The 27,240-nt window shown below is 40.5% G+C and overlaps 1 long non-coding RNA gene across 1 annotated transcript in view; it reads left to right on the top strand.

Annotated features, from left to right (window-relative positions):
* The first annotated feature begins 4,559 nt into the window (after window positions 1-4,559).
* The window catches only part of LOC150084796 (uncharacterized), a 184,105-nt gene continuing 161,424 nt past the window's right edge, over window positions 4,560-27,240 (top strand). The window contains exon 1 of the long non-coding RNA XR_016547077.1: window positions 4,560-4,638. This is a non-coding gene — a long non-coding RNA (uncharacterized LOC150084796). The remainder of the gene's footprint in view (window positions 4,639-27,240) is intronic.

Genomic DNA, 27,240 nt, shown 5'->3' with positions numbered 1-27,240 from the left:
AAAATTGATCATTCTAAAAAATAAATCTTCGGAGTGGCCTAGGGGCGCCATATATCCTTGAGCCGGCCCTGCTAGACGATGTTCTGTATCTGTGATTGGTAAATTATGTTGAAGTTGTATCTGAGCTGGGATTTTTTGAATTTTAATCGTCTCTAATATTTGATAGGGGTCGATTTGGTGAATAAAAAAACCCCAGGCTACTAATAAAACGAAAGTCTGGTTCCTGGATTCAATGAGTCTCGGACCAGTGAACCCGATAGCTACCTAGCTTTCAAGGGCATCTAAACATTGTACATATTTTCTTAATTAATATTTCATTAATGAACTTTTTGATAGTTCGATAGAAATTTGACTGATTAGCCAAATTTCTACTAAAACGAACTCCCATTAATCCGAAGTCCCGATAATCCGAAATTCAATCAATTCCGAGTTTCGATAATTCGAAATCCACTGTTCCGAAGTAGCAATAATCGGAAATTCGGTTATAGGAGTCTCGATAATTCGAAACCCGGTAATACGAAATGTCGCTAATTCGAAGTCTCAATAATTGTAGCAACACGTCAAAAAGACAGGGAGCCCACGCTGTCAAGAACTGACAGCAGACCGTAAACAATGGTTGTTGAAATACCATCAACAACTTTTGCCAACTGATCTTTCGCTTTTAATTAAACCGCCACCGGGGGGGCGGTATTTTGTGCGCAGTTTCATGTCGCACGCGATGAACGTTTTGACAGATTTTAAACGGGGTGGTATCGAGTGTCGAGAGCCTTTCGAGTTAAGCCTTTTTGCGTGCTGTGTCGCTAATTTGCCGCCGTTGTTGTGCCGCCTGAAACGTGCGCTCCACCAAAACCGATTGATGGATAGAGCGCAGTAGAAGCGTTCTCATCCCCGAAAAAGCTACGGCGATGTAATTCCTCTATTAACTGCGGCCCTTCGTAGGGGTTCTGCGACTTCGGGAGGTGTTTAAACAGGATGCTAAGAGCGCTACTTGAAGGTGGAGCTCGTGCATGTGTTTCATGCTAATGCTTCGTTATCCTGGACAGCGGCTGGATGTAAAATGACACGTTTTATTCTCCTATTCATCTCTCCTATTGATAAGCCCGCAATTACCGATAATGCACCTTCTTGTGGCAGCCTCAAAGAGGCTGAATGCGCTCTCGTGATAGTCGACTACCTACAGCTAAGCATATTCAGGGCCTACTCAAAACCATCTGCTATTCAGCCAGCCTTCACGTCCACATCAGCGCTATTTATCTAACGGTTGGCGAGGCCTTGTGAATATAGGAGAGTCCGACCCCCACCCACCCACTGGTATCCGTTGTGCGCGCCACGAAATGAAGAATCGGCCAATTCAGCTTTCTCTTTAACACGCTGCTTTTCCCCAGGTGTGCACACACGCTGAATTTTAATTCCACCTTCCCGTTTATCCCCCCTCCCGTGTGGGAGGAGAAAGAAGGGATCGTTCAAGGTGGTTTGTGTTGTACCGTCTTATGCAGATCTGCGAATGTAGATGGCCTTGGAGGAGAGAGAGAATATTTGACAACGGGATTTCATATAGCACTCAGCTATTCAAATAGACTTATTGTTTACGCTCGTGCCTTTTTATCTGTTGTTTGATTCGTTTGGTAGGAACCCCTGTGTTGATGCCAACCCAGTAAACTTCGACTTGGACTCCCTGATTCAAGGACCCGACTTACAATTAAAAATGTTTCTTGCGCACCTTTCATTTATTTAATTTTGTTTTTTCGAATTTGGGTCGATTTTTGGAGTACATCTTTAAGTAGCTCAAGGATATTGCAGTCCTTCGGGGATCCATATTAGGACCAATCGTGTTTTTAATGACACTCGTGGGGTGTGTTTGGGATGTTATTAAAGTTTGTTGATGATGGTTTAAGGTAAGAAGGATGGTTGCCCTCCTTGCCCCACGAAAACCAGGCCATTCCTCTTGAGAAGCACTTAGATCGGTTGTACAGATGGTATGGAAAAGCGCATTGTACATTATTGGAATGAATTGTCTGCCACGTGGTCGAGGCGGAGAGTTTGAAGAAGTTCAAATCGGAATTGGATACCCACTTTTTGGCAATGAGGAATGTATGAGTTTTATTGCAAGGTACCACATATCCATCGGGTTACATCCGAGAAAATTTTAAACAAATGTTGAATCATATTCAAAGGTAGAAATTGTATACGTACTCTGAAGTTGTACGGGTATTTGTAGATGCATAGTGGCTAACAATCAATTATTTTAAATTGAATCTTTATTTTCCAGGACTGGGGATAAGACCACCCCCTTGACAGCCATTCGGCAAGGGGGATTCTACAGGTGATTCATATAGTTTGTTGAAGATTTGTATGCTGGAAAAACATACCTCTTGGAATTCAGATTCTCAAGGGCCTCCAGATTAAAGCTGATACTGGAGCATCTTAAGCATTGGGAAAGGAAAAACGAGGGTAGGTGTGCGTTATTGGCCTAATGACTTTGAGGAGTATAATAAACAACTATACAGAGAAATAGGGTGGGCCAGTAAATCAGAGTGTCTTATAATTGGGGATTTTAACTTTCCAGATATTGACTGGAACTTTTGCGTTGATCACTCACACACTAGCAAGGCTTTTGTGGATTTATTGGATGATTGTTTTCTACATCAACATGTTCGGGAGGCAACTAGAGGGAGTAATACTCTTGATTTGATTATCAGCAGTGATTCTTCATACATTAAGAATCTGCAGATAAAGAAACCACTAGGTGGCAGTGATCACAGTGTGCTGATGTGGGATTTACTTAAAGATGCAACTGCCATCAAGGCTAAAGGGGAATGGCTTTTGCTTTCGTAAAGGTGACTACAGGGGTCTCAGACAGTTTTTAAATTCTGTACAGTGGGACCAACGTTGAATTCTAAATGGGAAGCTTTCAGGAACTTAATCTTGGAGGTTACTAAGCTTTTCATACCGATTAAGAAATATTGTTCAAGGTTTAGGCCTAAATGGATGAGAGATGAACTAAGGAGACTCGTGGCAGAGAAGAAAAATGTATGGGATACATACAAATTAACATGTGACACAGACGCCTATGATAGATATAAGCTGGTCTGTAACCAAGTCACAAAGGAGGTTAGGCAGGCGAAGGAAGATTACGAGAAATCTTTGGCAAAGGATGCAAAGAAAAACAGCAAAGAGTTCTTTACCTTTGTAAACTCTAGAAGGAAAGGGATGAATCAGATTGGTCCACTGGATATTGATGGTTCAACTGTTGATGATCCTACTCAGGTGGCTAACAAACTAAATGAATATTTTGCATCGACATTCACACATGAGGATTTATTCAGGAAGAGGAATGCCAGAGGTAAATTAAACTCTGGCAGTGAGCTAGATGATTTTGAAGTAACTGAGAGGAAAGTGGAGGGGAATTTGTTGAAGATAAACACAAGAAAGGCACCCGGGGTGGATGAGATCTATCCAGTTATATTAAAGAAGGCAGCAAAGCCATAATTATGAGAGCTTCCTTGGGCTCAGGGGTGGTTCCCACGGACTGGAGTTGTGCAAATGTGACCCCAATCCACAAAGGAAGATCAAAGGCGGACACGAGTAATTACAGATCAGTTAGTTTAACTTCTGTTCCAGGAAAATTAATGGAGTCACTGGTTAAAGAAACATTGCAGGATCATCTAGACAAGAAATCAGTTATAGCTCAGACACAGCATGGTTTTGTTAAGGCGAAGTCTTGTCTGATACTATGATGTGGTCACAAAGGAACTGGATGCAAAGAATAATTTTTATATCATATATTTGGATCTTAAAAAGACTTTTGATACTGTTGCACATGGAAGACTGTTGAACAAATTGGAGCAATGTGGCATTGGAGGCAAATTGCTGCTAGGGATAAAGGGATGGTTGAGGGGGAGAAGACAGAGAGTGGACAGCGGCCCGGGCCAGCCTGTTGGGTAAAGTGCCTGCCTGGCAACCCAAAGGTCGCGGGTTGGAATCCCCCCTCGGGCTTGGATTAGAGTAAAATGCAAAAACTTTGGGAGGTGCATTATGGCCACAGAAGGCGATGTGCCAGCAACTAACAAAAAAAAAAAAAAAAATGATTATTTGTTTGTTAGGAGCATTAGCAACTAAGGCCATATTGCTCCGGGATATGCGGTGGTCATTCCCTGACCTTTTCGCATCCTCCGTATTTGGTGGTGACGGACTCGAACCGCGGTCTAATCAAGAAGCATGTGCTACGCACTGCTGCTCCTGGCTACGGAGGCGCCATAACTTTTAGAATTCTTCCAAACTGACTTTCCTAAAAGAGAAATAATTTGACCTCCTAATTTCAATGATACAGCGGACTTCAGTTGAATATAATTTTGTATATAAAGCTAAACAAATATATATGTGACTACTGACCTAATGATTTAACTAAAAAAAATATGGATAATCCTAATTATTAGACACCGATAATTCTTCATCTCTTCCTCACCAACATTAAATTGCCTTCTAGGTACTTCAGATCGCACTTGATGGCAGCTCTTATCTAAACTCCAGGTACCTTTCTGTTGCTTTTCCCCATTAAAAATCCATGTAGTTCTGCCAAGGAGTCTGCTACAAGAAACTTCTCACCTCTAATATAGTTTGGCATAACACCATTACAAGGTAAGTTAATCTGCATGATCCCTATTACTCTTTACTTGGTTGTGCTACCATTCCGACTCTCCTGAAATTATTTGTGAAAGACCGAATCCCAAAGTTCTTATTGGTTGCTCAGTATAACAATACAGCATATTGTAATTTGGCAATATTCAAATCTCCACTCTTCAGTGTGTCAAAAGTACAATTCTAATTAACTTAACAATAAATCCAATTTTGAAAAAGCTAAGGTTAAAAACAGGTGGAAAGCAAGCAGCTTGCTTTAGTACTGCAGATAAGTGTCACAAATGACAAAGTGTACTGCCTATGGGAAGCAGTTCCCAGAGGAACGTACCAACTACACTTAGGTGGTAGAAAATGAAAAAGACCTGGGAGTAATTGTGCAGTCAGATATGAAGTTTTCTGAGCAATGCAGACAGGCTGCCAGGGCAGGTCATGGGGTTTTGTCAATGATATATAGGAATTTTGCTAGCAGGGAGAAGGAGGTAATTATCCCTCTGTATAAGGCAATGGTCAGGCCACGCCTTGAGTACTGCGTACAGGTCTGGAGGCCTCATTTTAGGAAGGATGTAGATTTACTTGAGCGTGTACAGAGAAGGGCAACAAGATTGGTGAGGGGAATGAAGGGATCCTCTTACCAAGAGAGGCTTAAGTTCTGCAAATTGCAGTGGCTGGAGACTAGGCACCTACGCGGTGATCTGATTGAGGTGTATAAGGCCTTGAATGGGTTGAGCACGCTGAATTCTGATGGGATCCTTCCACTTGTTCAGATTACGAACCTAAGGGGGCATAAATTGAAATTGAGGAAGGACAGATGTAGAATAGATGTGCGGAAATAAATTCAAGGAGGAACTGGACAAACAATTAGAGGGAATGGTTGTGTGAAATTTTTTTTTTTTTTTTTTTGGCTGATGTTACGTAAGCTCATACACTTGCTTTCTTGCATCACATGCCTCCATTACTACTACAACTATAATCCATCGGTTCATCTAAAGAAGTTCATCAGAAAAGGAGACTACAACAGACGTTGCTGGGCAGCCAGACCGATATTCGTCCGCTACATTCGAGCACCCATTCTGGAAGAAAAGAAGAGTATCCAGATAATCAGATGGGGCGCGTGAGTTGCTGGAAACAAGCAAGTTCGTTTCCAAAAGAGAGAGGATCTACCTTTCTGTGAAGTGGAGCCTCCACAGACGCGCAATGTTCTATTCAAATTTGACGACTTGTGAGTGATAATGAGTACTCACGTAGAGCTGAGTGCAAAATACTTCTGCTCTGCTTAAACTACGACATATTTCTTCAGTGGATCCCGATATAGATACTAAGGGGTCACTAAAGAGCGTGCACGGCGCATAAGACTATTAAAGTCGGAACTGTCGCCAAATTCCGTTATTTAGTGAATTCATTCGAAGGGACCAATTGTAGAGGATAATTTAAAGCGAAGATATTATCCCGTTCTGCCGGCCACCAAATGAGGTCTAATGTTCGTTCGGAGCCGACACACGCGCACGTAGACGAACAGACGATTGCAAAGCCCTGACGAGCGTACGGATATAGTATACGTGGAGCAGTTACACACTGTCGGATCGCCTGAATTAGTCAAACTCTCTGGAATCTGACACGTTGCGCAGCAACTGCCGGTTCGGACTGTGGCGGGAAAGGGGGGAGGGAAATATGGGGGAGTGCTCAGTACAGAACACCTCATTAAACCCCTTTAATACCGGCGCACAGTGTAATCATAAAGGACTGCGTAATACGATACACACGGCAATCCTGCGATGCATAAGCTTCTGTTTACAGAAGTTCAAACTGGGCTCGTCATTAGGACGAGTAACTCTATAACAAGGGACGAGGGAAGGGGGAGGGAGCGTGTTGGGAAACTGTTTTGAGGTCGTTTTACCGCTATCCGCGTTGTACGTGCAGACCGAGCAGATAAAGGCAATGCCAGATGCTACGTCTATTAGTGGTGTAAGGAATGAGCCGAATTCGCCCTTGTATACATATGTAATCGGTTATTAAGATGGCGCTACACGAGACTTTGTAATCAGTGGGATGATGGATTTACGTAACGGGGCATTAGGACCCGTAAGATCCACGAGCACTCGCGCAGACCTCGTTCAAATACGTTATTCACTACTTCGATTACGTGGCCGGGTTGTTAATGAAGCAATGCCAATTTACGGATAAATTGCGATGGGTTCTGGGAATTTTGTTGCGAGATCTCAACGTTTAGAATTTAAGAGGTTCATTAAAAGAGGGTGTCAAAGGTCAGTCTTAGGTCCTGTGATTTGGAACTTAGTCTTAAACCAGTGGTTGGAAGATCAATCTGTGGATTGCCACAAAGTGGATGAATGTTGTAGTTGATAGTTTGATTGAGTGGACAAATAATAAACTTACTGCGTCATCAACTGTTATGATGTTGTTGATGGGTAAATCGGATTATGGTAGACCCCCTAAATTAATCATCAACGATAGGCGAATTTTTTGTGATATACGCAGCCCCAGTATGGTACCGCAGAATTCTAAATGTAAAATTATTATCAGTTCAACGAGTCACGCTCTTGACAATGGTCTGAGCATGCAGAAACGTGTCCACAAATGCAGTGCAAGTTCTTGCAGAGATCATCACCCCTAGACATTTGTGAATAGAGCTTTCAGTTACTTTATAAGGAAGGGGAAACAAATCTCGTGTATAGGGGATAACTAATGATTTGTCCACTGATGTTAAACAAGAAAGAAGGACGTTGGAAATATGGTAATAAAGATGGGACAATAGTGACACATAAGTTATTTATCCCACAGATTAGTTTTAATTATGACAATGAGTTCAATAGATGGTTTTATCCAAAAATGGAGTCCTCATTTATGATTACTGGACACGGGTCTTTAAGATATAAGTTATACAATTTTTAGGATTGGAGTCTCACCCTTTTTGTGATTGTGGCAGGCTAGCGAGTTGGGACCATATTCTCTACGATTGTGCTATCTTTGAAGAATATAGACGTACATTGAGAGAAAAATATGATATCTTTGATGGAGGGTAATGAAGATTATTTATTGGAAGTAAGGAAAACTTTTTACTTTTCCAAGAATTCTGTTGGTTAGTTTTCCAAAAGAGGAAACGGTTGGCAACTTTAATTGGCACGGTTTAGATAATTTCTATACATTTATTTAATATTATTATTTATTATTATTTTTTGTTTTGTTGATTAATTGTTTTTGTTCTCCCCCTTGTCTATTGTGTCGGACAGGGGGAGAATAATTTTTTTTGTTTTAGTCCTCAGGTGTGAGCAGCCTGAGAGCATGATTGTTGGCTCCCACCAGTATTGCACTCCCTCTGATGGGAGCGCAATTCAAGTGCATGTTGCACAGAAGGAGTAATGGACCCGGGCTCGGTTCCGCATGCAGGGGAGGGGCGCGGATTCCCTGGTGGAAAGGGAGCTTTATTAAAGAAGTTCTACCAAAATTGAACTTAGATTATATTGGTGGAGAAAGAGGGTATGAAAAAATGTTGTTTCCTCCAGTTGTTTTTGTTTTCCCCCCTTCGTTGTTTTCTAGTGGTGTTCATTTGTTTTTCCCCTGGAGTTTTGTTCCCCCGGAGTTTTGTTTTTTCCCTAGAGTTTTTTCTTAGTGTTGTTGATTTATTTCTCCCCTGGAGTTTTGTTTCCTCCAGTTGTTTATTTGTTTTTTTTTAGTCTTCCCTAGTGTTGTTGATTCGTTTCTCTCCTTGGTTAATTTGGTCCCTCCCGGAGTTTGTTTGTTTCCCCCCTGGAGATTTATCCTAGCTTGTTCATTTTTGTTGGCTCCTGGAGGTGTTTATCCACTAGAGTTTTGTTTCATAGCGTGTTGATTTGTTTGCTCCTTGCTTATTTTGTTTGTTCTCCCTGGAGTTTTCTTTGTTTTCCCCCCTGGAGTTTTCTTTGTTCCCCCTAGAGTTTTGTTTCATAGCGTGTTGATTTGTTTGCTCCTTGCGTATTTTGTTTGTTCCCCCCCTGAGTTTTCTTTTGTTCCCCCCCTGAGTTTTCTTTGTTCCTCCTGGAGTTTTCTTTGTTCCCCCTAGAGTCCTTTCCTAGCGTTGTTGATTTATTTTCCCCTTGGAGTTGTTGGTTTGTTTCTTGCAATTGTTCATTTGTTTGTCCCCCCTAGATTTTGTCGTCCCCCCTGGAGTTTGTTCTTAGCTTGTTCATTTTTTTTACTCCCGGAGGTGTTTTTATCTCCTGGAGTTTCGTCACCTAGCGTGTTGATTTGTTCTTCCTCTGGAGTTGTTTTGTTCACTTGCAGTATGGAATCATCCACAATCGTTGCTTGTATTCGAATATCCATCATGATTTAAAGTCGCCAACTCGGTCAGTTTTAAACTCCACCGAGAATCAAAAGTGGCACCGAATCCATGGCGATTTAGCTGCCACAGAGTTCTCCATCCATAATTGAAAAAAGGGCCCCCAACGCATCGCTGATAAAGTGTCCAACGATGATTTCTGAGTGGGAAGTTGGCTGCGCAGATATTACTGGTTGTGTATTGGTTTAACCACGCACACAACACGCGGGCGTTTCCTTACAGTTTCGTACACACCCTAAGTGCATGCATGCATACAATAATACTACCGCGGTACGTGACAAGAGAACGCTCTAACCAGGTGTCGCTACTTTACATCCGAAGGTTAGTCCCGTGATATTTACATTAGCTAAACAAGCAACAGCCAGCGAAGCGAGCTCGGTGAATATTTAGGGCCAAGAATTCGAACCGCTTGTCACTTAATTAACCTAAATACTTCCAGCAGGTGTCGTCAGGGTTCCTGTACGAGGGACAATCCCCCCTGCCCCCCGTCTCTCACCGGGAGACCTGAAACTACTCAAACTATTGTATCTGCTGGGATGCATATTTATTAGTCTCGCATCGGGCAAAACTCGTTTTGATCGAGCGAAGATTTGCGGGCGAAAATTCTCCGGAGAAATCAGTCCGAACAATAGAAATGTGCGCTGATAATTAAGCGACGTTTAGCAAATAATAACGCTGTCTAACGAGCAGGTGGGGGGTAATAAAGTTACGTTTCTAACACCATATACACGGTAGGAAGTCGTAGGCTAAGCCCCTGCTGAGCCCCTGGAAGTAAACAATTAATAGGCAAATCTGTGATTAGAAAGCGTCGCTGCAGTTAAAGCGTGTCGAAGTTGCAGCTTTCGTTGCTTGAACGCGGCGTTATGTTCGCGGTTTAAATGCATTATTCGCTTTAATGATGTTCGTTAATGTTCAACGCTAGGTGTCGTTAATGATAAAGCATTAACCAGGCTGTTGCGAGGTCTTTTACTGTGGATGACAAAACTTATTCAGGTCGGCATCAAGGTGCTGTACTTAGAATTTGGTTAAAAACAATTTTGTTGTTTTTCCACCATGTTTGAGGGGGAAGGAAGCTACCAGGTTTGTTTTTTCGGGGGTTAATTGACGGTCCATACCATTTTTTCAATATATAAATAAATAATTCTCGATATATTATTGTTATTTTGGAGAGAACTCTAAATACTCTCCCATCAAGCACCAAAACGCAGCTTGATCCATCCTCTCCTCTTTTGTTCCTGTGGACGTACGCAATGGTGCAAGTCAAGCGAATAAGTCATATTTAGAAGACCCCTTTGGACTGTCTGTTAGAGTGTAACCGCTTGAGTGAACCCTTTTGAGAAGAATAAAATCGGACCGAACGTGTCACTCGAGAACAATGTCTAGTTAGTTTTAAAGATATGACGCTCTGCATCCTCAGCTGTTTTCATTCGTATTTGATGTGACACCAGATCACGGACGAGAGAGAGAGAGAGAGAGAGAGAGGGATCTGTTGGCTTTGCTGGTAGCGAAGTCTTAGCTGTCGAGCAGTAGTGGAAAATCACTGACACGCGTGTCAAAGAGCAGCACGCGAAGCCCTTTTTGATGACACAGTGAAATATTGGTTCGATGGCTATCAAATTTTGCATTTTTTTTTTAAAATTATCGTTGTGTTTTGTCTAAAAGACATTGCGTAAATATTAATCCAGGTCAGGGACGTATTGTGACATTGGAGTTGTCTTTTGAGGTTCTGCTAATAGTCTCAGACCAGCAGCCTTCGTTTTTATGTGTATGGTACCCGTATCGCAGATAACCGTAGCTCATGAGATAAGCTACAAACTCTCCGGCACTCTCTCTCTCTCTCTCTCCCACTCTCATTGGATTCCAATCACGTACGCGCACTACAAGGCTGTTGCCTCAGGGTGACGAAGGCAGATGAGAGGAAACAGTAATGTCCCTCCCCCATCCCTACCCCCCCGTATCTGTGAACCACATACACAAAAGATTGAAGCAAGGAAGGAAGGGCGCTAAAGTTCAACTGCCTCAAACAAACAAAATCCGATATTCCGCGTGCAGCGACACCTGGTGGCAAAAAGTGTTAAGTTCTGGCGATGTTATTTTAATTGTATAATCGGACTGGCGTGTGCAAGCCTTGGAAAAACGCATTTTTCGGATTCTGTACAGCATTCGATTGCAATAATGGGAGGAGGAGGAAAGAAAGGGGGTTTATTCATCCAAAGCTTATCCTTGGCTGATTGTAATTGCGAGAAATTGCAGCGTTCAAACATAATTTCAGTTGGTAATCCTTAAGAGGGTATGATTAAAGCGATGGGACTTTTCTTTTCAACCCGTTTTAGATAATAATTATCTTATTAGCTGTGGGTTATTGCTGTAGTTATTTTTTTTCTTTTCCTTGTGCAATAAAAGGGTATAACCGAAATTGTTTTAAATCACTTGAAAACAATGTTTATGTTGTTTTGGTCTGTTATTTTTAGAAAATGATTGCCTCGTTTGGTTAACACCATTTATTTCCCCCATCTATATTTTTAAAGGAATTTATCGGCATATTTTGATTATAACTCGGGAATTCCTTAAATTAACAATCGTACTTCCCACCAGGTGACATAGCAGCTTCATCTATCCCAGAAAATGTGAAAATTAGAAGGTTCAAGATCAGGACTGTATGGTTGTATTGCTGAGGTATCGGGTACTCTTCAGAATAGTCTACAGATTATTTTCCTGAACAGCATACGCATTTTATCTATTTTTGCGGATGCGCAGCTACACTTCTAACGCCAATATTGCCAACTTTATATCGCGAAAAATGTGAAAACATGTTAAGACATGTAGTAATTGTAAACAACAGAAACATTTGTTTTAATCTACACGTGCGCGACATTATTTTTACATTTCCCGAGAATCCCTTCATGAATCTGATTGGTGCAATCCAGTTGTAAACGGGGGAAAAAAGCCAATTTCTGTAGCTGGTCGCTTTAAACATACACAACATTATAATGTTAGGCTTAACTGATTGAAAAACCAGTTTCTTTTTTTAATGACGTTATTACTAAAATATGACGGTTATTATTATTATACTTTCTTTCTCTCATATTCTTTTATTATCCATTTTCGGGCGCTTCCTTTCTGGGCTAAGCCTTTATTGCTTTCACCGGATCTAATACATTTTATTTATATAAAATCTAAAGTGATAGCGGGGGAGGGGGGTTTAAAACATTGATGAGATCTTGCCATCCCTTGACGTATTTTATTACTCGCTCATAAACGTAGCCTTTTTTCCCTTCATCTCGACCGTCTTAGCACATCTTGATTATCTCTAGTAATAAATTTATATTATTTTAATTAAGTTTCGCGATAAAGAGGCGCAGTAAAGACATTTGATTTATGGCTCGAAGTAGACTTAATGCTAAGAATGATTTAGCAGGTATTATAATCACTTCCACGCTTTTATTCTGCGAAAAATATTTTAACCTCTTATCTCTTGGGCTTCTTTTATTTTTATCTTCTTGGGAACGTTTGATTTTTAATGGATGTGGGTGCTAAGAAGATGACACTTCCATAATAGACCGAAGAAATCAGTTTTTTCCCCTTAACTTGGGTTTGTTTATAAAGCAGCACACTGCGCATGCGTGCTTTACTAGATCAACTTTAAGGGTCTTATACCTGCTAGAATGCTTCGCATTGTGAAAAGGAAAATTAAGCGCGTGAAGTCTTAAAAGTGACAGTTGCTATACCACTTTGTGGAGAATGAAAAAAAAACTGGAGTTCCCGGAAGAAAACCATCCACTGAACTCTGCACTGGAAAGTCTCTCTGGCTAGTTTACACCGCTCTCTTCAAGTTCCGGAAAGGTTAAAGATAGAGGCCATAAAGGACTGATTTATTTTTCAAATATCTCCCCTTTCCCCCTTACAAATCGCTGCTTTACTATCCCTCTGTCAAGTCTTGACCCCTGGTTGAACTCTTGCTTCCGCGTTTTCTTCGATTTCTTTCTTTGGCGAATGGTGATAGACATGTGACACTGTTTCTGAGTGCCACTCAAGGATGCAGCACCCGTTCTCATCCTTGAGTTTGTAGGTGAGATACAAAAACCTTTTCTAATTCATCTAATCAGATCTTTCTTGAGGAAACTGTCTTCGAAACGTAAGATTTATGGGTTGAATATCGTAATTAGGACACCGAAAATCCCGGCCTCTCCGCAGGATGATGACAAGGCCACTTCTGCCAAAGATCGAAATAAAATCTATGCACGTGCATTTTTGTTTACACCTTGACAGTCGGCAACATTCGGGATAATTTACTATTGTCGCCTTTTCCCGACAATGGCCGTGACTGAAATAGAAAGAGGACGTGCGGGGAATATTGACCTCACCACCAACGACTTTCACGCATCACTTGTTTCATGTCATGGTCGCCTTCACTGGCGACAGCTCACCAGCATGCGGGACATTTTGACGAGCCCCCCCAACTCTTCGTGCTAGTGAGAATTCTGTCGAATTGCTTAAAATCTCACTTCCTACGACAAATTTCCGATTGACCTCCGTGGATTGACAGTCTGTTGCCGTAAGGGTGAGAAACAATCGAATTTAATTTAAACAATCAAAAGGCTCACTCGTTGTAACAATAACACTGATTTACTTGATGTAACTACATTGAACTGAGTTTTCTTATTAATCATGAGCACCATCTTATTAGAAACGAAAAGGTGTTCCAAACAATTTGCATATTCTAAAAGACAAAAGTAGTAGACGCCTTTCAAATTAATCGAATAATTTTAAATATTATAATCTAAATGCTATTTTATAAATAAAGTACATATATTTTATTTATAATAATATATTTATAAATAAATTGATTAATCATTTAACGCAATTGTATTTTCTACGCATGCGTTAAAATTGCTAGTGAATGCTGACAACAGAACGAATGCCTTCGCAACGAGTTGCACTGGTATTGCACTACAGGTAAACAAATGGTATTACCAAAAAGATATATGCAATATACAGTATTTAAAAGAGGAGACAATTCTAAATAGCAGATTTACCTTTTGGCGATCATCTTCAAAAGATTAATCTGCCAACTACACTATTTACTAGTTTCATACAAATGTTTGTAAACAGTGCAGTACCAGGGCAACTCGTTGTGGAGGCGAGCAGTAGTCATTAAAAAAATTCGGTTATTTTCAGTCCTTTCTTTAACAAACATCCGGAAAGTTACTGATTTGATGAAGACGTTGGAATTAAACATTGAAGCCTGGGTGAACGAGAATGTTTCTGAATTTTATGACAGTGGTAAGGATGTAACTGTAAATATGTCGAAAAGTAGGAGGTAAAATGTTCCTTCATTTATGTGTTGTATCGTTCTCTGATTCACTGTCTTTTCACAAATGTGTGTTACCTTGCTTTCCAAACATCCCTCATGGATGTTTGGAAAGCAAGAATAACGTTCTAACCATTTTTTTCCCCATTTGCCGTTACCAGTTAAACTCACCAACTGTAGCTCTTGGAATCAACACCTTTGTAGTGCACTTTACTTATTTCCTACTAGATTTTAATAACGATTGAGAGAGATAACACGTATTTGATGTTTATGTTGCGATTAATATGATAATCAGAAAAGTAATAATTTATCATTTAGCAAACTAAAAAAAAAACAAACTTCATATACTTAAACCGAGAATATTTCTTTTGCGCGCATGCGCCATTTTGCTTATTCATTCATCCAGGGAAACAAGTTTATTCACGGTTTCAGATACAATAAACAGACATGAGTAGCCTACGATACGTATGGGAAAAAAAAAAAAAAAAAAAAAAAATGGGATGGCTTGACCAATCTTTTTAAAAGAGTCAAATTTTGACTTTTAAATTTCATAAAACTCTGTCCACTGGTTTTTAGATGCGGACGGACAGATATGGTGAAGACAGTAGGCACTTTACACACGTACCGAAGCTTGCACGAGTAATAATTAATATTGTTTCTACCAATATCATATTTTGTTAATCCACCACAAGATTTCCACCGGATACTCCGGATTTTTATTCCTCAAAACAAACCGACCTTTAGAACACGCACATAAATTAGATTTCTGAACTAACAGCGTCAAAATGGATGCGCATGTGCACTTTTGTGTCTTTTTTTGTCTTCGGGGTGGCGAACTTAAAAGTGTTTAGTGCAGCCGGCATTTCTCCTTCGGGCCGGCCTTATCATATAATCGTTTAATCTCGCATATACGAGTAGCGGAGGGTGCAATTCATCCAGTTGACAGGCCGTGCACGTCCCGGTTTTAATTGTAATTACATATTTTTGTGGAAAATCCCCCGCTGAATAATAACTATCTCTACAAATGCGGGATAGTTTAATAGAACGCGGCGGCGGCGGAGTAGTGAAATAAATAAAGAGTGTACGAAAACAAATAAGAAAAAGTAAGCGTGTCCCCTTAGGAAGGTTGTTAATAAATTCGAATTGCAGCGTGGTTCTGATAATAAGGTTGTTAAATATTTATTCGAGTTTCTCGCCGCTGCTGCTGCAGCACCGTCGTCTGCTTCCTGATGCACTTCGCAATGAAACAATCAGGGGGTGTTCTCGCTCTGAGAGGAGTCAAATTACGGCCGCTTCTCGTTACTTTTTATGCTAAAATTTTCTGCCGTGCACCTCAGATGCTTTATTAGCCAGTAATCTATTTTTTCTACCTCTCTCTCTTTTGTCTCTGTCTCACTTTGTCTGCCTTTCTTTCTTTTTTCACCTCTTTCTTTGTTCTCTCTCTCTGCCCCTTTCTTTCTCTCATGTATGTCTCTCCGTCTTTGTTCTATCTCTTACTTTCTGTTTTTCTGTTTTGCTCTCCCTTTCTTTCTTTGTCGCTTCCTGTCCGTCCTTTTCTTTCTCACGTTCTTTGTCGTTTTGTTTATTTTTCTCTCCCTTTCTTTCTTTGTTGTTTTGTCTCTTCCTTTACGTTTCTCTCTGTCTGTCCCTTTTTTCCTCACTCTCTTTTCTTTTCTCTTTTTCATTCTGTCGGTCTTCCTTTCTTTCCTGTATGCCTCTCTCTTTCTGTTTTTCTTTCTTCATCTTTCTCTTTATTGGTTGTTCTGTCTGTCCCTTTCTTTCTCACTTTCTCTTGTTCTTTGTCGTTTTGTCTCTTTCGGTTTTTCTATTTTTCTCTTTCTTTCCTCTCTGTCTCTTTTTCATTCCGTCTGTCTTCCTTTCTTTCCTGTATGTCTCTCTCTCTCTCTTTCTTTCACTCTGTTTCTTCCTCTCCATTCTGTCTGTCTGTCTCTCTTTCTGTCTCTCATGAACACACAAAATATTCCTCTTCTACTGCAGTTCCTACTGTGAACGCCCAGAAAATTATTGGGTAAAGGAACGATAAGAGGGAGTCTGTTGGAAGAATAAGTCTACTATATACAACCAATATACAATTTGTTGATGAGTTTTCATTTTTAATCACCCGTGGATATCATTGGTTATAGGTGTTACTGGCAGCTACCGCTTACATCTTTCTGTCTTTCTTTCTCCTTTATTCTCTCTTTTTCGTGCACGCACACACCAAACATTTGTGTTCTGCTGGTTGTCATAAATGCACAGAAAATATTTGACAAAGGTATGATAAAATAGACACTTATGCTATTGGGAGGATTACAGTCCATCCCACATCACCAATCTGACTAGTTGAAGTTCTGTTATTTTTCGCCTTCGGTGAATATCATTGGCAGCTATCACCTACTATTATTTTCTTGCGATGAACAAACATCAATATACTTACCTTGTTGCTGTTTTTAGGAGCCTCATCGACCTAGACCATATTGTGTCTGCACAAGTGTGTTTACGGGTAGATTTGTATGTTCTTCGGGATGAAAAACCAGATTAACTCACTGAGGAACCATGCTCCCTCGGCCTAAGTGTTCTAACTACAGCCCTCATTGAAGATACCTTTAGAAATTCCTTAATTCGTCGATGGGATTCGAACCCACATCTATCCAAACGAACGACTAGTGGGAGAAACTACTATACAGTCACAGAGGACTGTATATTCACCTTGAAACTAACCTTTCATAAGACAACAACGAGCCTCTCCCGGTGGCATAAGAGACCTCCTTGTTACCCTTTTCTGACAATTCAGCATCGATTGTTTATTGGACTGTACCTAGAGGGCACCACATGTTTATACGATACACAACGTCACGTTTTATTATTAATAAGTAGTATCGCGTAGGTCAGAAGTTCCCAATACATTTTTCATGTTGGTTTTCGTAAACAAACACTTGTCTAAGTTGAACCAAATAGCGAGTACCCCCTGTCGAATCTCGTTTCTCCATCACTCTACTTCACCCCCCCCCTCCGACCCATCCCACTTTCGAAATAAATAAATTCTCTTTATTCCCGAGATAACTCCCGTTTTATTGCTACTTTATATTCCGTATTAGGCCATTTTATCTGCTAATCTAACTGTGTCAGAGTGGCAATGGACATGCGCAGTAGACTGCACGTAAACTTACAAAATTCATGGCTTTTCTACAATCATAATCTAAGGTTATCCAGTAGTCGTCTAATCTATTTAATGGGCTATTCCAGTCAAATTGTATTATACATTAAGTACTCTCACCAGCGTCTTAGGGAATTTGAAAATGTTTCCATTGCGAAGATGAGCATTTTATTATGCTATATACACAGTGACCGCTCTCGGTGCATCCGCAGTAGAAAGGTCACAGTGCGAAGTTTCTTTATTGCCAAATCAAACGACGAAAACGGTCATCAATGTGCATTTTCGCTCAGCATGGTGGGAAAACGGCGTAACTGTGTTTTGCACCCAGCACATAGGAAAATGACTGTAGCAATAAAGCACGCAGACAGCTGATAGATATAAACTGCACTTGAGCCATACTGAAATGCTCTGAGCATGCGCAGTCGCGGCTTATTCTTGGTCATTTTGTTAGCAGCGATTCAGAAACAATACAGGCACATTTTGTAGCCTTTATAGCATTTAACTGTTTTGTTTCTAATAGTGTATTATACAACAGTTTGTTATTTTAACATTAATGAATATTCGACTATTTATGTGTTTATTTATTTTTTATTAATTAATTTATTATTTATGTATTATTTCTTTTTAAATAATTAGCTGTTAATCCATATACTGATAAGTAAACAGTGGAAACAGCTTCTTCTTCTGTAAGTTGGATGCAGCGCCACCTTGTGGATATTTTTGTTTCATTGTTTATTTTTAATAAATTGAGTAAATACTGTAATTTCATCAATTAACTCAAGAAGTAGCTAACGATGAGTGGCGCCATCTTCGAAGAAATTAATTTAAATATATAACAGTTTATTTTTTAGCATTAAAGAATATTCGGCTATTTATTAATTATGTATTTTTATTTTTAAATAATCAACTCTCGTTCCATATAGTAAATGGAAACAGCTTTTTCTGTAAGTTGAATGCAGCGCCGCCTTGTGGATATTTTTGTTTCATTGTTTATTTATTTTTTATAATAAAAAATAAAATAATCATGATGTAACTCGATGAGTGGCGCCATCTTTAAATTTTATAGATACAATAGGAAATTGTACATTCTGTTCCAATAATAATAACAAAAAATTTTAAAAATGGTCAGTACCTTGCGAATATTTTGGGATTATTGAAATTTTCTTTTAAAATATAAATGGCTCAAATAAATCTGTGTTAGTAACCACAAAAGTGACGAAATGGGGATTATTCTTATTCGCATCATATCATTCCCTCTTGTGGTCGAGTTCTTATACTGTAATCAGCGTGAGAGAGAGGATCTGAGTCCAACTGAAACCACTACCAAAATCGCCTTCTCAATTAACTGTATTAGAGAAGATATCACCTTGGCAAAACTAAAAGCCACAGACTGGAATATGATGCAAGCTTTCTTCTGTGACAGAAGCAATCAACAATGTAATCAAGCCGTTTTTTTTTTTTTTTTTTTTCTGCCAAACAGAAAACCTTCCGAAGTTTGACGCGAAGCACCTACACAAGGAAACTACATCAAGTTTAAAAAGTGGAGACAGTCTCACGAAACTACACAATCCTTGGGAAATTTTCCAAACACTGATAGTAACAAGACCTATTCTGCGAGTGGGCAGAAAATTCTGTTCAGGATACTCCCATGACACCACACAGCCTGGTTATACTCTACATGCATGTTGCTGAGAGGATCCCCTTATCCTTGATAGTCATCTCAAAACAAGATCTTATGAGGATCATCAAGAGCCTTCTCAACAAATGCACTGTCGGGCCAGGTAAAATTGCACTTTTCATGGTGAAAATATGCAGTCCTTTTATATCATCGATCTATTCCTCCATATTCTTAACAAAAGACGCAACAGCTGTGGTTCCTCCAATTTGGGAAATAGTAAAAAGCACAGTAAATCCAATTCCAAAGAACAGAAAACCTTCTACATGGAAAGATCACAAGCTAATATCCATTAGATGTAACTCTCTAAAACTTTTTGAAAAGATCATGGTATACATCAACCAGCACCACTTTGGACACAGACCTTCAAATCCTCATTCAGTTATTCGTAACAGATCCACAACCACAGACGTCCTCGAAACTTTCTTCAGAATACAGAAAGCACTTATAACAAGGAATAGCTGAACATCGCATTTCTTGACATGGAAGCAGCTTATGATAGGATTCAGATCCAACCACTCTTACAGATCATAGAACAACATTTTAGGAGGACAACGGTAAACTTTCTTTCCACAATTGCCGATTTCCTCTCAAGAGACCAAATCCAAATTATATATAAAACCATATCTCGCATCATGGTATGAGTAGAGTAGTCCCATCAGGGAGCGTTCTCTCGGCCGCAGTTTTGGACCCGTTGTCAACCTGTGAAAAGCTTCGTCATCGTGAAATAGTTTGTGTCCCCCACAGAACCACAAAAATATCTGAAAGATTTAGGATTACACCCGAACCCATCCAAAACAGCTCTGAAGGGTGAGCAATATATCCGCCTCAATGTATTATTATACATTGAAGCATTGAACCTTACAGACATTTCTTTAAGGAAATAATAAAATTATTTATTTATTACTTTTTTTGTTCTGTTCTCTTTGTTTCATCTCGAGGGAAGTGGGTTGCGGTCTCTGGGTTGTTCTACATGTTGTAAGTGCTTTTTGAGCGCTTCTCTTATAGCATGAGGGTACTTTAATCCCCCATTATTTTACGTGTAATCAGTTTAACCAAATCTTCAACCCAGTTTTAGTGGGTTGATGAAATGCACGTTCTCTGCAAAGCCTTAACTTCTCTCGACAACCAGTGGTAGGTTCTAAAGCCAACATAGTAGCAGTTAGGTACATGTTGTCATCGTATTTCCTCCCATAATTACTGACGGTAGCTTTAATCGGTCGATATGAAGTCCACGTAATCTCTGACAGATTTGGCGCCAGCATTCGGGTTTGATATTGTACCACAGCACGGAAATTGTGCAAGGGACAGGGATTACTGGCAACACCTGAGCTCGCTGGCGCACGCTGCTCATCTATTTAATTAAACAAGAATTTGCAGATAATTCTTCGATGCCATAAGACACAGAGGGGTGTGGTAGGGTGGGAAGATGTTCTGTTTCCTGTGTAGAGAAACAAATTTGAAATAGCTGCAATTTTTAATTAACTTTTAACACTTCAACAATTGTTTAATAATAAAACAGGCGTAGTAGGGCCAGGGCCTCTGACATACGCGTGGATTATTATACGGAATAGTTTTCTTCAAGTTAATACAAAGTAGTTGTTTAGAATTATTGTGCAATTTGGGTTGCAATAATAAAATGGAATGGGAATAGTCTGACAATATTTCTGATTAGTTAAATCCAAACATTTTAATATGTTCTCTAAATAGGGGATTACAGAGTTGACATCATTCTTCTCCCCCCTCCACGTACGCAGTATATATTTATGATAGAAGTGTCCATTGGGTCCGTTACTGGCTGAAGGTTTCTTTTATAAAGACTAAAAACATCTTGCATTTCCATAAATAATCCCAGAGGCAACTAGGAAATTCAGGTGTTGTATAGTATGGGGTGTAGGTGGTCGAGAGGACACGGTGTCCTTCATTTAGCGTTGTATCCTGCCAGGAAATGCTATTAGAGAGTGATATACGTGTGGTTTCTTGAATGAATGTCTGATAATATATCCCAATTAGTGCCCAAATATTCAAGCCAGATGATTTGCTGATGTGGGCGCAAACTCGGATATTAATTTCATTGCGGACACAACAGGTACTCTCCCACCGGGATTTGTCATTACGCTCAATTGGATGGACACGCAGTTCTTCGAGATACTTATTTCTGGAGGTGTCATTACGTCTTTTGTTTGTTTATTTATTTTTTTAAAAATAGAGACAGCCTTCAGCTAAGTCATTATTTTATGAATTATTTGTCAAGGTAAAGATATAGTTTTTTTGTTGCTGTCCGACTTGCCTTGGCCTGGCATTAGGAGCATTGCTTAATAAATGTATTTATCGACTTTGTTTTTCTGTGTCATTATGATGCTATTCCGGCACCCTTTCTCTCCCCATCTACGTGCTTAGACTTGGCAATGAACCTTTTTTTCCCTCTTCTATTCTCTTAATTCCAAACCTGTTTTCGAACACTTTCTTAGCTGACATCGTAGCAGTGCTGATTGTCGACCACTCCAGGCTAATCCAAGGATGATGGTCACTCGCAATCTGCCAGTTAAGATGCAGAAAGGGTTGACAAAACGAGTCTTCGAAAGGGTGGTTGCAATTAATCTGTTTTCGCTTTGATAGTTGGACCTCCGTAACTGTGGCAGGTGATTAAGAGAAGAGACGCGAAGTGGGGGAAGACTGATCTTTAGGCAAACGCGGCGTGTTGAATTCGAAACGTGTCCACTTAAGACCTCGATGTTTTCATTTGTCATAATACCTTGATAACTGTCGAGTATGCGCAGACTGAGTCGTACTGCACTCCTTTTGTGAAGAAATGATATTTGATGCATTTTTCACTGTCCAAGGAAGATTTAAATTTCACAAAACACTGAACACATTTGCTTTGCAAAGTCTCTTGCTCACTTATGACTACCTACTGTGCTGGTGACAGCGATATACGTAAGGGAACACAGCGGATTTCCTCTCTTTACTGAGGAGAATTACCGTTGGTGTCACTTCGAATGTGGCATCCAGTTTCCGGCTTTAGAATGAACTCAGTGACAGTCCTTTCATTTTTGGTGGCTGATCCTACCAAGCAGATGTTGCAGTTTCATTTACATATCTTTGTCCCACCCTGATCCGTACTTCCCTTGCATATTTTTTCTCTGGTGAACATTTACGAAGAATAATGGTTAATTAATTAATAACTAGTTCCGGTGTTCCGCTTATAAAAGGATGACAAGTTATCCGTTTCAACTTACATCACCGAACACAATAGAATGGAATGTTTGAACGATACAAAAGAATAAAACGGCACATCCTTTGCACACATACAAATCCAAGATGACGGACTTTCTTGCTTTATCCATTTCTTCGTGTTTCGATTAATCTTGTTCTTGAGTCTCAGCGCCTTCTGGAAGTGCATATAATAAGACTGTTTTTGCACCACAGCAATTAAGAACCAACCGTTGGGAAGAAAGGGTGCAGCGGATGCAATGCACCACCACCTCTGACTGAAAAGGGATTCTAAATCTCAACAAAAGGAGGTTTCAGTCCATATAAGGAGAACCTTACTGTTTAGTTTGAGCTTTCCACGTTCCTCCTTGTGCTCCGTGGGTAGCACAGTTGGTAGAATCGCTGTCCTCTACATCGGGTGGAAGAGACCCAAGGTCGAGTTCCGTCGATGACTTGAGGAATTCTTATGCGTCTTTTTCACAATGGATTTTTCGTCCAGCAAACAGAAAATCGACCACAGAACACACAAAGCAATTTAGATGGAGCAAAATGACCTTAACAGCTGAAGCTCCTAAAAAATCCTACTACTACAATTTCTCCTTGTACAATTCTCACACCGACCCCGTTGATGTGAGGAACGGATCCTGAACTAAGAATATGAAGCATTTTAATTTTTTCTCTATAAATTGCAAGGAGTATAAAACCAACAACTAAGATTTTTTATCCCAGAAAACAGGAAACCGACCATATTATTATTACTGTCAGTTTATTAATCCTATAGAATTCACAGCCACGGGCTAGGAGGTGCACGCTAGCACATGCACAAGTGGTTCCCTTTCAGTACGTGCGAACCACACCCCACCTGCTGAAATATTTACATGAGTTATTTTACAACGTCTTGTTTACAAACACTTATCTGCAACAACAGCTTATATTTTTAGTATCATTTAACTTTACCAATGAGAGACATTAAATGGAAACAAGTCTTGGGTGGAGTGCTAGCAGAATCAATCTGATGATTTAGATACAAAACTTGAGCGAGATCTGACTTCATAGTCAGAGATCGAGATCTGCTTTCTGTTGTTCCTAGAGTTTAGGCTTGGGAATAGCTTGAAGTATCCCGCAGACACCCAAAGCCTGTTGTACTTGCATGCATAGAGGCGCTGAACAGTGACCATAAATTTGGAGGTATCCTTCGCAATTGGGTGAGGAGAAAAGAGTCCTCAAAATGTTTTTTGTTATGCGGCATCTTCACAAAGCCTTTCGTCGTCAATCTTCAGTTTATTAAATATCTTTGGTGTGCTTGCTGAGAAGTATCGCCGAAGGCTGTGAAGCCTGTTGAATGAGGAGCGGAGAGGTAGGCTCGAGCCAGTAGAGAACTTTGCACTGGATCATGGGCTTGAAATTGTTGTCGATCTTTGGTGCACCTAGCTTCCCGGTGAGGTATTCAGCAAGAGTCAGGAAATTCCTCGTGATAACTCGCAGCCTCCAAGGCTTGATTTTGAGGTTTGGGTACAGCGTAGATCGTGAAATGGTAAAGGGATTCTCAGAACCTTTACTGAGCCATCTGAGAAACCAATGTTCAAGCTCGAAAACGGCTTTTAAGATGACAACTAGGAGCAGAGGACCAAATCTGCGAAGTGCTTGGTTTCGGATTCCTACTAGCTCCTGTCTAGTGGCTCACAGAACGGAATGCATTTTGGCTTTCATTTGAATAAAGTGTGGTACAAAAGTTCGATGCACTAACCTTAGATGCAAATGAGAGTTAATCTTCGAAACTGAAGCACCTCCAACTGTAATTGGAATGTTAGTTTTTATTTTCCTGTTAGAGATCGCGAGTTGGTCTGACTTACTTGGATTGAGATGCAGTCCAATGCTGCAATCAAGATAGTTTTCTAGGCCCGTTCACACATTTCTTTTGCCATTCGATGCGTGCCGGAATTGATAAAAATTGTAAATCGTCTGCACATATAATAAAGTTGTCGTTACGAGCTAAGAAATGGTACAGGGCATCGGCAAAGAGGGTGGCAGAGAGCACGCCACCTTGCCTAACATCCTTTGAGATTGTAAAGGTCCTTTGCTTACATGCAGAGAGATGTCTGGCTGCTCTTTGTTGTTTAAACGTAGAGTATCCAGGAGGTTGGTTGTTGATTCCCGGTATATTATACACGCTGTTGTTTGCAGTGTGCAACGAACATATGTAATGAGTGACATCATAATAAACTTATGATACTGAATACTGTACTCAATGCCAAACCAAGTTTTACAATATTAAATGCATTGTGTGGGAAACCGATACAGCCTAACGAGTGTTTTACTGCAAAAGATATTCGAAATCAATGGCTTCCATTACCTCCTGTGTTTATTTTAGAAACAGTATTTGTTTAGGGCCCTTAAATAAATGTGGGTGATAAGCTAACCGACGTTACCGTCTGCCATTTGCGCTTCCTCTCTCGCCCTAACTGCACGCAGCTGGTGTTTGGAAAGTCAAAATACCGCGCAGTTCGAAAGGTGTAATTAAAACGATCACCGATCCGTAACTTTCCCCTTTATTTCCAGTAGGACTGCCTGTTGGCTTCGTACACACAATAACAGGCGTTTCCCCAAACAGGAGTGTTTGTAGCTTTCCATAAGGGGCGCTGCCGATGTGGGTTGGGTCAAAGGCTGCAAAATACAACGAAGCCATCTGTTCGATTAGCGTCCTATTAAAGTATTCCCGTGGGTTTCAACCCTTTTCTCGTCGATACATGGGGGGGGGGGCAACATTTTGAACGTACACGTTGAGGTTATTTTGTACGTAGAAATAAATCTACAATTTAAATAACCTGCGGAAGGATTTATGGTTAGGCCTAATCACATTGCTTTCAATGGCCTTACTAATCATAATCCATCCTGTTTGCGACCATAACGCCCCCTTGCAAGATTATCACTCGGCCAAGAGTAATTAAACTTCATTTAATCCCCCAACTCTCCTCCCCCGTGAAAATTTCCGAGAATATACCGTTTTCAACATTCCCGTCTAAGCCGTCCAGTCGGTTAGGGCGCCTCCTAACGGCAACTAAGGTTACTATTCTAATGGTCTACTTAATATATGAACTAAGCCATTTCACTGCCAGTTTGTGTGGCTTTGACGAAGCGAACCGTAGGTGTTAGGAGCAAATGCCTCTTGAGCCGTAAATCCTGTGCCAATCTGTAGCCTTCCAGAAGTGAGATTCGGGTATTTGGAGAGCAAGAGGATTTCTAATCGCCTTACCAAGTGAAACCCCCGAGGCCAATTTATAATGTCCTTTGTTTTGGTGGTCTGTGTGTAGTTTATAATATCTCCAGGTCACTACAATTTCGCCGGATATAAGGGTTTAAAGCTAATTAATGTTCTGCAGAGAAAGAACACGACCCCATTAGTCTCCCTCAGACAACGGGGTGCCATGGGATCCCTTATGCTTACAGAGGAGAGCGCGGATAAATCCCGTTGCCATCTCTTCGGAGTTTTAATCTGCTGTCTTTCTTTTTTGTTCAGAAGTTCAAACACAGTTCAATGATTTTGGGGGGGACAGATCGATAAGGATACTACTGATCGTATGTTAGCAATACTGTTCATCTTAGCTACTTTTATTAGCTGATTGCAATGACGATATACCTCGGCTCTGAAAACTAAATTTAGACTTCAACCACTTGAAGTTTTATACTCTTTTGGATTGGAGGAAAATATTGCTACTGTAGTTTGGAAATGCATTTTTTGTTTTCTATTACTGAAATCTGCCCTTGTTGGTAGGATCGGCGTCCTCCACATACTGGATGGGAAAGACCCGATTTCGAATCCTGTCGATGACTGGACGAATTTTGATTGGCGTTTTCGCCACTTGGCTGGGTTAGTCAGTCTCACGCGAGGGAAGCGTGTTTTTTCTCCCGCAAACAGAAAATTTACCTCAGAACACGCGCAGTTTAAAGATGGTATGCGCGGAGAAACATGATCTTAGTTGCTGATGCTCCTAAATAACAACAGCCTCACTTCCAATTCCAAAACATCCCGCAGGTGTTCAATTGGATTGAGATCAGGTGAATTTGGAGGCCAGTCAAGATGGGTTCATATCTCCACTTGTGAACAGTGCGGACCCGATTATATGGTGCATTATCATCTGCAAAGTTCCTATTTCTGTCAGGAAAAAAATACAAAATGGTAGAGTGTACATAGACTGTTAAGAGTTGGCGGTAAAAAAACTAATCTATTATATTAAGGTCACTTGGAAAGTAACTTTCTAACTACCCACTTGTTCTCTGGTCGAGTTGCCTGCTTTGCTAGACGAAAACCCCCAGTTTTCGCGGGAAGGAACCTTGCTATCTACGACTAAGACCGACTAACTTAGCCACTGAGTGAAAAAGCCCATAAAAGTTCCTCGCGTCATCGACAGGATTCGAATTTGGGCCTTTTCTACCGGTGTGGGGAGGACTGTGACGATACCACTGTGCTCACCACCCGCAGTTGCTATTTGACCTAACCGGTGAAACGTTAGTTCTCACTCACCAGGGGTGTAAGTTATGGTATGGTATGTTAGTGTTTAACGGCTCCTAGGATTTCTCCCATCTCTTCGGGTGTACATTGCATCGGCCCAGAGATTTGAAGGTGTGCCCTTTGTTCTTCCGGCCTATTAGCCGCCAAGCCCCTAGTGGGACCCAACGTTACAACACGGTGAGGCAGACCGGGTGTACCACTGATGTTAGTGTACTCTGGCGGGTCCTGCCACCTACTTTCCTGGGATTTCAGAGGCTAGGACCAGATTTGGGAATGAGATGGTCGCTGTTTCTTGAGCAGCGGTTGTAATTTTAACGGAGCGTAGGGTTGTTCGCTGATAACTTGTTCTAGAGCCTAAGGGCCTAATAGGTCTGGCAATAATTGCGATGTACTGAATTTAGAT

The sequence above is a fragment of the Mastigoproctus giganteus genome, chromosome 6, assembly GCF_048544385.1.
Source record: "Mastigoproctus giganteus isolate SK-2022 chromosome 6, ASM4854438v1, whole genome shotgun sequence".
NCBI classification, from domain to species: domain Eukaryota; kingdom Metazoa; phylum Arthropoda; class Arachnida; order Uropygi; family Thelyphonidae; genus Mastigoproctus; species Mastigoproctus giganteus.
The sequence above is the reverse complement of the archived record's forward strand: the minus strand, read 5'-3'. Positions and strand labels throughout refer to the sequence as shown.